This window comes from Narcine bancroftii (genome assembly GCF_036971445.1).
Source record: "Narcine bancroftii isolate sNarBan1 chromosome 8 unlocalized genomic scaffold, sNarBan1.hap1 SUPER_8_unloc_1, whole genome shotgun sequence".
NCBI lineage: Eukaryota > Metazoa > Chordata > Chondrichthyes > Torpediniformes > Narcinidae > Narcine > Narcine bancroftii.
In genome coordinates, this window is record NW_027211804.1 from 727,299 (window position 1) to 737,876 (window position 10,578).

A 10,578-nucleotide genomic window follows, 5' to 3' on the forward strand; every position below is an offset into this window, starting at 1 on the left:
AGGTGGTGAATCAAAGGCTGAGATTCAAAGGGGGTGAATCAGAGGGGGGAAAAGAGATGTGCGGAAATAGAAGCCGGGAAAGAGGCAGAGACGCTGAAACAGGGAATCGGAGGTAGGGAAACAGAGGCAGGGAATCAGAGTCGGAGAAACGGAGGTGGGGAATCAGAAGCGGAGAATCAGAGGGCGGAAAAGAGATGTGGGGAAAGAGAGGCAGAGAAAGAGGCGCGGAAATAGACGCAGGGAAAGAGAGGCAGGGTATCAGATGTGGGGGATCTGAGGCGGGGAATCAGAGGTGGGGAAAGAGTGGAGAAAGAGAGGCAGGGAAGGAGGCAAGGAAAGAGAGGCGGGGAAAGAGGCACGGAAAGAGAGGTGGGAAATCAGAGGCGGGGAATCTGAGGCAGGGAATCATAGGCTGGGAAAGAAATGTGGGAAAAGAGAGGCAGAGAAGGAGGCACAAAAATAGTGGCAGGGCAAGAGAGGCGGGGAATCAGGGGTGGGGAATCAGAGGCGGGGAATCAGAGGCGGGGAATCAGAGGCGGGGAATCAGAGGCGGGGAAAGAGATGTGGGAAAAGAGAGGCAGAGAAGGAGGCACAAAAATAGTGGCAGGGAAAGAGAGGCGGGGAATCAGGGGCGGGGAATCAGAGGTGGGGAATCAGAGGCGGGGAATCAGAGGCGGGGAATCAGAGTCATGGTATCAGAGGCGGGGAATCTGAGGAGGGGAATCAGAGGCGGGGAATCAGAGGCGGAGAATCAGAGGCGGGGAATCAGAGGCGGAGAATCAGAGGCGGAGAATCAGAGGCGGGGAATCAGAAGCGGGGAATCAGAGGGCGGAAAAGAGATGTGGGGAAAGAGAGGCAGGGAAAGAGGAGCGGAAATAGACGCAGGGAAAGAGAGGCGGGGTATCAGATGTGGGGAATCCGAGGCGGGGAATCCGAGGCGGGGAATCCGAGGCGGGGAATCAGAGGCGGGGAATCAGAGGCGGGGAATCAGAGGCGTGGAATCAGAGGCGTGGAATCAGAGACGGGGAATCTGAGGTGGGGAATCTGAGGCGGGGAATCAGGCGGGGATTCAGAGGCGGGGATTCAGAGGTGGGAAGAGAGATGTGGGAATGGAGAGGCGGGGAAAGAGCCAGGGACTGAAGCAGGGAATCGGAGTCGGGGAATCAGAGTCGGGGAATCAGAGGCGGGGAATCAGAGGCGGGGAATCAGAGGCGGGGAATCAGAGGCGGGGAATCAGAGGCGGGGAATCAGAGGCGGGGAATCAGAGGCGGGGAATCAGAGGCGGGGAATCAGAGGCGGGGAATCAGAGGCGGGGAATCAGAGGCGGGGAATCAGAGGCGGGGAATCAGAGGCGGGGAATCAGAGGCGGGGAATCAGAGGCGGGGAATCAGAGGCGGGGAATCAGAGTCGGGGAATCAGAGACGGGGAATCAGAGGAGGAGAATCAGAGGAGGAGAATCAGAGGCGGGGAATGAGAAGCGGGGAATCAGAGGCGGGGAATCAGAGGAGGGGAATCAGAGGAGGGGAATCAGAGGCGGGGAATCAGAGGCGGGGAATCAGAGGCGGGGAAAGAGATGTGGGAAAAGAGAGGCAGAGAAGGAGGCACAAAAATAGTGGCAGGGAAAGAGAGGCGGGGAATCAGAGGCGGGGAATCAGAGGCGGGGAATCAGAGGCGGGGAATCAGAGGCGGGGAATCAGAGGCGGGGAATCAGAGGCGGGGAATCAGAGGCGGGGAATCAGAGGCGGGGAATCAGAGGCGGGGAATCAGAGGCGGGGAATCAGAGGCGGGGAATCAGAGGCGGGGAATCAGAGTCGGGGAATCAGAGACGGGGAATCAGAGGAGGAGAATCAGAGGAGGAGAATCAGAGGCGGGGAATGAGAAGCGGGGAATCAGAGGCGGGGAATCAGAGGAGGGGAATCAGAGGAGGGGAATCAGAGGCGGGGAATCAGAGGCGGGGAATCAGAGGCGGGGAAAGAGATGTGGGAAAAGAGAGGCAGAGAAGGAGGCACAAAAATAGTGGCAGGGAAAGAGAGGCGGGGAATCAGAGGCGGGGAATCAGAGGCGGGGAATCAGAGTCGTGGTATCAGAGGCGGGGAATCTGAGGAGGGGAATCAGAGGCGGGGAAAGAGATGTGGGAAAAGAGAGGCAGAGAAGGAGGCACAAAAATAGTGGCAGGGAAAGAGAGGCGGGGAATCAGAGGCGGGGAATCAGAGGCGGAGAATCAGAGGCGGGGAATCAGATGCGGGGAATACGAGGCGGGGTATCAGAGGCGGGGAATCAGAGGCGGGGAATCAGAGGCGGGGAATCAGAGGCGGGGAATCAGAGGCGGGGTATCAGAGGCGGGGTATCAGAGGCAGAGGAACGGAGGCGTGGAATCAGAGGTGGGGAATCAGAGGGCGGAAAAGAGATGTAGGGAAAGAGAGGCAGAGAAAGAAGCGTGGAAATAGACGCAGTGAAAGAGAGGAGGGGTATCAGATGCGGGGAATACGAGGCGGGGTATCAGAGGCAGGAAAAGAGGTGTGGGGAAAGAGAGGCCGGGAAAGAGGCACGGAAAGAGAGGCGGGAAATCAGAGGCGGGGAATCAGAGGCGGGGAATCAGAGGCGGGGAATCAGAGGCAGGAAAACAGAGGCGGGGAATCAGAGGCGGGGAATTAGAGGTGGGGAATCTGAGGTGGTGAATCAAAGGCTGAGTTTCAAAGGGGGTGAATCAGAGGGGGGAAATGAGATGTGGGAAAAGAGAAGCCGGGAAAGAGCCAGAGACTCTGAAGCAGGGAATCGGAGGCGGGGAAACAGAGGCAGGGAATCAGAGTCGGAGAAACGGAGGTGGGGAATCAGAAGCGGGGAATCAGAGGGCGGAAAAGAGATGTGGGGAAGGAGAGGCAGAGAAAGAGACGTGGAAATAGACGCAGGGAAAGAGAGGCGGAGTATCAGATGTGGGGGATCTGAGGCGGGGAATCAGAGGTGGGGAAAGAGATGTGGAGAAAGAGAGGCAGGGAAAGAGGCAAGGAAAGAGAGGCGGGGAAAGAGGCACGGAAAGAGAGGTGGGAAATCAGAGGCGGGGAATCAGGCGAGGAATCAGAGTCGTGGTATCAGAGGCAGGGAATCTGAGGCGGGGAATCAGAGGCTGGGAATCAGAGGCGGGGAATCAGACGCGGGAAATCAGAGGCAGGGAATCAGAAGCGGGGAATCAGAGGGCGGAAAAGAGATGTGGGGAAAGAGAAGCAGGGAAATAGGCGCGGAAATAGACGCAGGGAAAGAGAGGCGGGGTATCAGATGTGGGGAATCCGAGGCGGGGAATCAGAGGCGGGGAAAGAGATGTGGGGAAAGAGAGGCAGGGAAAGAGGCACGGAAAGAGAGGCGGGAAATCAGAGGCGGTGAATCAGAGGTGGGGAATCAGAGTCGTATAATCAGAGGCGGGGAATCAGAGGCGGGGAATCAGAGGCGGGGAAGCAGAGGCGGGGAATCAGAGGCGGGGAATCAGAGGCGGGGAATCAGAGGCGGGGAATCAGAGGCGGGGAATCAGAGGCGGGGAAGCAGAGGCGGGGAAGCAGAGGCGGGGAAGCAGAGGCGGGGAAGCAGAGGCGGGGAAGCAGAGGCGGGGAAGCAGAGGCGGGGAAGCAGAGGCGGGGAAGCAGAGGCAGGGAATCAGAGGTGGGGAATCAAAGGGGGAGAATCAGAAGGGGGAAAAGAAATGTAGGGAAAGAGAGGCATGGAAAGAGCCAGGGACTCTGAAGCAGGGAATCGGAGGCAGGGAAACAGAGTCGGAGAAACGGAGGCGGGGAATCAGAAGTGGGGAATCAGAGGGCGGAAAAGAGATGTGGGGAAAGAGAGGCAGGGAAAGAGGCGCGGAAATGGACGCAGGGAAAGAGAGGCGGGGTATCAGATGTGGGGAATTCAAGGCGGGGAATCAGAGGCTGGGAAAGAGATGTAGGGAAAGAGGCAAGGAAATAGAGGCGGGGAATCAGAGGTGGGGAATCAGAGGCGGGGAATCAGAGGCAGGGAATCTGAGGCGGGGTATCTGAGGCGGGGAATCAGAGGCGTGGAATCAGAGGGGGGAATAGAGATGTGGGAAAAGAGAGGCGGCGAAAGGGAGGCGGGGAAAGAGTCAGAGACTCTGAAGCAGGGAATCGGAGGCAGGGAATCGGAGGCAGGGAAACAGATGAAGGGAATCAGAGTCGGAGAAATGGTGGCGGGGAATCAGAAGCGGGGAATCAGAGTCGTATTATCTGAGGTGGGGAATCTGAGGTGGGGAATCAGAGGCGGGGAAAGAGATGTGGGAAAAGAGAGGCAGAGAAGGAGGCACGAAAATAGTGGCAGTGAAAGAGAGGCGGGGAATCAGAGGCGGGGAATCAGAGGTGGGGAATCAGAGGCGGGGAATCAGAGGCGGGGAATCAGAGGCGGGGAATCAGAGGCGGGGAATCAGAGGCGGGGAATCAGAGGCGGGGAATCAGAGGCGGGGAATCAGAGGCGGGGAATCAGAGGCGGGGAATCAGAGGCGGGGAATCAGAGGTGGGGAAGCAGAGGCGGGGAAGCAGAGGCGGGGAAGCAGAGACGGGGAATCAGAGGCGGGGAATCAGAGGCGGGGAATCTGAGGTGGGGATTCTGAGGTGGGGAATCAGAGGCTGAGATTCAAAGGGGGAGAATCAGAAGGGGCAAAAGAAATGTAGGGAAAGAGAGGCATGGAAAGAGCCAGGGACTCTGAAGCAGGGAATCGGAGGCAGGGAAACAGAGTCGGAGAAACAGAGGCGGGGAATCAGAGGGCGGAAAAGAGATGTGGGGAAAGAGAGGCAGGGAAAGAGGCAAGGAAATAGAGGTGGGGATTCAGAGGCGGGGAATCAGAGGCGGGGAATCAGAGGCGGGGAATCAGAGGCGGGGAATCAGAGGCGGGGAATCAGAGGCGGGGAATCAGAGGCGGGGAATCAGAGGTGGGGAAGCAGAGGCGGGGAAGCAGAGGCGGGGAAGCAGAGACGGGGAATCAGAGGCGGGGAATCAGAGGCGGGGAATCTGAGGTGGGGATTCTGAGGTGGGGAATCAGAGGCTGAGATTCAAAGGGGGAGAATCAGAAGGGGCAAAAGAAATGTAGGGAAAGAGAGGCATGGAAAGAGCCAGGGACTCTGAAGCAGGGAATCGGAGGCAGGGAAACAGAGTCGGAGAAACAGAGGCGGGGAATCAGAGGGCGGAAAAGAGATGTGGGGAAAGAGAGGCAGGGAAAGAGGCGCGGAAATAGACGCAGGGAAAGAGAGGCGGGGTATCAGATGTGGGGAATTCAAGGCGGGGAATCAGAGGCGGGGAAAGAGATGTGGGGAAAGAGAGGCAGGGAAAGAGGCAAGGAAATAGAGGCGGGGAATCAGAGGTGGGGAATCAGAGGCAGGGAATCAGAGGCAGGGAATCAGAAGCAGGGAATCATAGGCGGGGAATCAGAGTCGGGGAATTTGAGGCGGGGAATCTGAGGCGGGGAATCAGAGGCATGGAATCAGATGGGGGAATAGAGATGTGGGAAAAGAGAGGCGGCGAAAGGGAGGCGGGGAAAGAGTCAGAGACTCTGAAGCAGGGAATCGGAGTCGGGGAATCAGAGTCGGGGAATCAGAGTCGGGGAATCAGAGTCGGGGAATCAGAGGCGGGGAATCAGAGGCGGGGAATCAGAGGCGGGGAATCAGAGGCGGGGAATCAGAGGCGGGGAACCAGAGGCGGGGAACCAGAGGCGGGGAATCAGAGGCAGGAAAACAGAGGCGGGGAATCAGAGGCGGGGAATTAGAGGTGGGGAATCTGAGGTGGTGAATCAAAGGCTGAGTTTCAAAGGGGGTGAATCAGAGGGGGGAAATGAGATGTGGGAAAAGAGAAGCCGGGAAAGAGCCAGAGACTCTGAAGCAGGGAATCGGAGGCGGGGAAACAGAGGCAGGGAATCAGAGTCGGAGAAACGGAGGTGGGGAATCAGAAGCGGGGAATCAGAGGGCGGAAAAGAGATGTGGGGAAGGAGAGGCAGAGAAAGAGACGTGGAAATAGACGCAGGGAAAGAGAGGCGGAGTATCAGATGTGGGGGATCTGAGGCGGGGAATCAGAGGTGGGGAAAGAGATGTGGAGAAAGAGAGGCAGGGAAAGAGGCAAGGAAAGAGAGGCGGGGAAAGAGGCACGGAAAGAGAGGTGGGAAATCAGAGGCGGGGAATCAGGCGAGGAATCAGAGTCGTGGTATCAGAGGCAGGGAATCTGAGGCGGGGAATCAGAGGCTGGGAATCAGAGGCGGGGAATCAGACGCGGGAAATCAGAGGCAGGGAATCAGAAGCGGGGAATCAGAGGGCGGAAAAGAGATGTGGGGAAAGAGAAGCAGGGAAATAGGCGCGGAAATAGACGCAGGGAAAGAGAGGCGGGGTATCAGATGTGGGGAATCCGAGGCGGGGAATCAGAGGCGGGGAAAGAGATGTGGGGAAAGAGAGGCAGGGAAAGAGGCACGGAAAGAGAGGCGGGAAATCAGAGGCGGTGAATCAGAGGTGGGGAATCAGAGTCGTATAATCAGAGGCGGGGAATCTGAGGCGGGGAAACAGAGGCGGGGAATCAGAGGCGGGGAATCAGAGGCGGGGAATCAGAGGCGGGGAATCAGAGGCGGGGAATCAGAGGCGGGGAAGCAGAGGCGGGGAAGCAGAGGCGGGGAAGCAGAGGCGGGGAAGCAGAGGCGGGGAAGCAGAGGCGGGGAAGCAGAGGCGGGGAAGCAGAGGCGGGGAAGCAGAGGCAGGGAATCAGAGGTGGGGAATCAAAGGGGGAGAATCAGAAGGGGGAAAAGAAATGTAGGGAAAGAGAGGCATGGAAAGAGCCAGGGACTCTGAAGCAGGGAATCGGAGGCAGGGAAACAGAGTCGGAGAAACGGAGGCGGGGAATCAGAAGTGGGGAATCAGAGGGCGGAAAAGAGATGTGGGGAAAGAGAGGCAGGGAAAGAGGCGCGGAAATGGACGCAGGGAAAGAGAGGCGGGGTATCAGATGTGGGGAATTCAAGGCGGGGAATCAGAGGCTGGGAAAGAGATGTAGGGAAAGAGGCAAGGAAATAGAGGCGGGGAATCAGAGGTGGGGAATCAGAGGCGGGGAATCAGAGGCAGGGAATCTGAGGCGGGGTATCTGAGGCGGGGAATCTGAGGCGTGGAATCAGAGGGGGGAATAGAGATGTGGGAAAAGAGAGGCGGCGAAAGGGAGGCGGGGAAAGAGTCAGAGACTCTGAAGCAGGGAATCGGAGGCAGGGAATCGGAGGCAGGGAAACAGATGAAGGGAATCAGAGTCGGAGAAATGGTGGCGGGGAATCAGAAGCGGGGAATCAGAGTCGTATTATCTGAGGTGGGGAATCTGAGGTGGGGAATCAGAGGCGGGGAAAGAGATGTGGGAAAAGAGAGGCAGAGAAGGAGGCACGAAAATAGTGGCAGTGAAAGAGAGGCGGGGAATCAGAGGCGGGGAATCAGAGGCGGGGAATCAGAGGCGGGGAATCAGAGGCGGGGAATCAGAGGCGGGGAATCAGAGGCGGGGAATCAGAGGCGGGGAATCAGAGGCGGGGAATCAGAGGCGGGGAATCAGAGGCGGGGAATCAGAGGCGGGGAATCAGAGGCGGGGAATCAGAGGTGGGGAAGCAGAGGCGGGGAAGCAGAGGCGGGGAAGCAGAGACGGGGAATCCGAGGCGGGGAATCAGAGGCGGGGAATCTGAGGTGGGGATTCTGAGGTGGTGAATCAGAGGCTGAGATTCAAAGGGGGAGAATCAGAAGGGGCAAAAGAAATGTAGGGAAAGAGAGGCATGGAAAGAGCCAGGGACTCTGAAGCAGGGAATCGGAGGCAGGGAAACAGAGTCGGAGAAACAGAGGCGGGGAATCAGAGGGCGGAAAAGAGATGTGGGGAAAGAGAGGCAGGGAAAGAGGCAAGGAAATAGAGGCGGGGAATCAGAGGTGGGGAATCAGAGGCAGGGAATCAGAGGCAGGGAATCAGAAGCAGGGAATCATAGGCGGGGAATCAGAGTCGGGGAATTTGAGGCGTGGAATCAGAGGCATGGAATCAGATGGGGGAATAGAGATGTGGGAAAAGAGAGGCGGCGAAAGGGAGGCGGGGAAAGAGTCAGAGACTCTGAAGCAGGGAATCGGAGTCGGGGAATCAGAGTCGGGGAATCAGAGTCGGGGAATCAGAGTCGGGGAATCAGAGTCGGGGAATCAGAGTCGGGGAATCAGAGGCGGGGAATCAGAGGCGGGGAATCAGAGGCGGGGAATCAGAGGCGGGGAATCAGAGGCGGGGAATCAGAGGCGGGGAATCAGAGGCGGGGAATCAGAGGCGGAGAATCAGAGGCGGGGAATCAGAAGCGGGGAATCAGAAGCGGGGAATCAGATGGGGGAATAGAGATGTGGGAAAAGAGAGGCGGCGAAAGGGAGGCGGGGAAAGAGTCAGAGACTCTGAAGCAGGGAATCGGAGTCGGGGAATCAGAGTCGGGGAATCAGAGTCGGGGAATCAGAGGCGGGGAATCAGAGGCGGGGAATCAGAGGCGGGGAATCAGAGGCGGGGAATCAGAGGCGGGGAATCAGAGGCGGGGAATCAGAGGCGGGGAATCAGAGGCGGGGAATCAGAGGCGGGGAATCAGAGGCGGGGAATCAGAGGCGGGGAATCAGAGGCGGGGAATCAGAGGCGGGGAATCAGAGTTGTGGTATCAGAGGCAGGGAATCTGAGGCGGGGAATCAGAGGCTGGGAAAGAGATGTGAGAAAAGAGAGGCAGAGAAGGAGGCACAAAAATAGTGGCAGAGAAAGAGAGGCGGGGAATCAGGGGCGGGGAATCAGAAGCGGGGAATCAGAGGGCGGAAAAGAGATGTGGGGAAAGAGAAGCAGGGAAAGAGGCGCGGAAATAGACGCAGGGAAAGAGAGGCGGTGTATCAGATGTGGGGAATTCGAGGCGGGGAATCAGAGGCGGGGAAAGAGATGTGGGGAAAGAGAGGCAGGGAAAGAGCCAGGGACTCTGAAGCAGGGAATCGGAGGCAGGGAAACAGAGTCGGAGAAACAGAGGCGGGGAATCAGAGGGCGGAAAAGAGATGTGGGGAAAGAGAGGCAGGGAAAGAGGCAAGGAAATAGAGGTGGGGATTCAGAGGCGGGGAATCAGAGGCGGGGAATCAGAGGCGGGGAATCAGAGGCGGGGAATCAGAGGCGGGGAATCAGAGGCGGGGAATCAGAGGCGGGGAATCAGAGGTGGGGAAGCAGAGGCGGGGAAGCAGAGGCGGGGAAGCAGAGACGGGGAATCAGAGGCGGGGAATCAGAGGCGGGGAATCTGAGGTGGGGATTCTGAGGTGGGGAATCAGAGGCTGAGATTCAAAGGGGGAGAATCAGAAGGGGCAAAAGAAATGTAGGGAAAGAGAGGCATGGAAAGAGCCAGGGACTCTGAAGCAGGGAATCGGAGGCAGGGAAACAGAGTCGGAGAAACAGAGGCGGGGAATCAGAGGGCGGAAAAGAGATGTGGGGAAAGAGAGGCAGGGAAAGAGGCGCGGAAATAGACGCAGGGAAAGAGAGGCGGGGTATCAGATGTGGGGAATTCAAGGCGGGGAATCAGAGGCGGGGAAAGAGATGTGGGGAAAGAGAGGCAGGGAAAGAGGCAAGGAAATAGAGGCGGGGAATCAGAGGTGGGGAATCAGAGGCAGGGAATCAGAGGCAGGGAATCAGAAGCAGGGAATCATAGGCGGGGAATCAGAGTCGGGGAATTTGAGGCGGGGAATCTGAGGCGGGGAATCAGAGGCATGGAATCAGATGGGGGAATAGAGATGTGGGAAAAGAGAGGCGGCGAAAGGGAGGCGGGGAAAGAGTCAGAGACTCTGAAGCAGGGAATCGGAGTCGGGGAATCAGAGTCGGGGAATCAGAGTCGGGGAATCAGAGTCGGGGAATCAGAGGCGGGGAATCAGAGGCGGGGAATCAGAGGCGGGGAATCAGAGGCGGGGAATCAGAGGCGGGGAACCAGAGGCGGGGAACCAGAGGCGGGGAATCAGAGGCAGGAAAACAGAGGCGGGGAATCAGAGGCGGGGAATTAGAGGTGGGGAATCTGAGGTGGTGAATCAAAGGCTGAGTTTCAAAGGGGGTGAATCAGAGGGGGGAAATGAGATGTGGGAAAAGAGAAGCCGGGAAAGAGCCAGAGACTCTGAAGCAGGGAATCGGAGGCGGGGAAACAGAGGCAGGGAATCAGAGTCGGAGAAACGGAGGTGGGGAATCAGAAGCGGGGAATCAGAGGGCGGAAAAGAGATGTGGGGAAGGAGAGGCAGAGAAAGAGACGTGGAAATAGACGCAGGGAAAGAGAGGCGGAGTATCAGATGTGGGGGATCTGAGGCGGGGAATCAGAGGTGGGGAAAGAGATGTGGAGAAAGAGAGGCAGGGAAAGAGGCAAGGAAAGAGAGGCGGGGAAAGAGGCACGGAAAGAGAGGTGGGAAATCAGAGGCGGGGAATCAGGCGAGGAATCAGAGTCGTGGTATCAGAGGCAGGGAATCTGAGGCGGGGAATCAGAGGCTGGGAATCAGAGGCGGGGAATCAGACGCGGGAAATCAGAGGCAGGGAATCAGAAGCGGGGAATCAGAGGGCGGAAAAGAGATGTGGGGA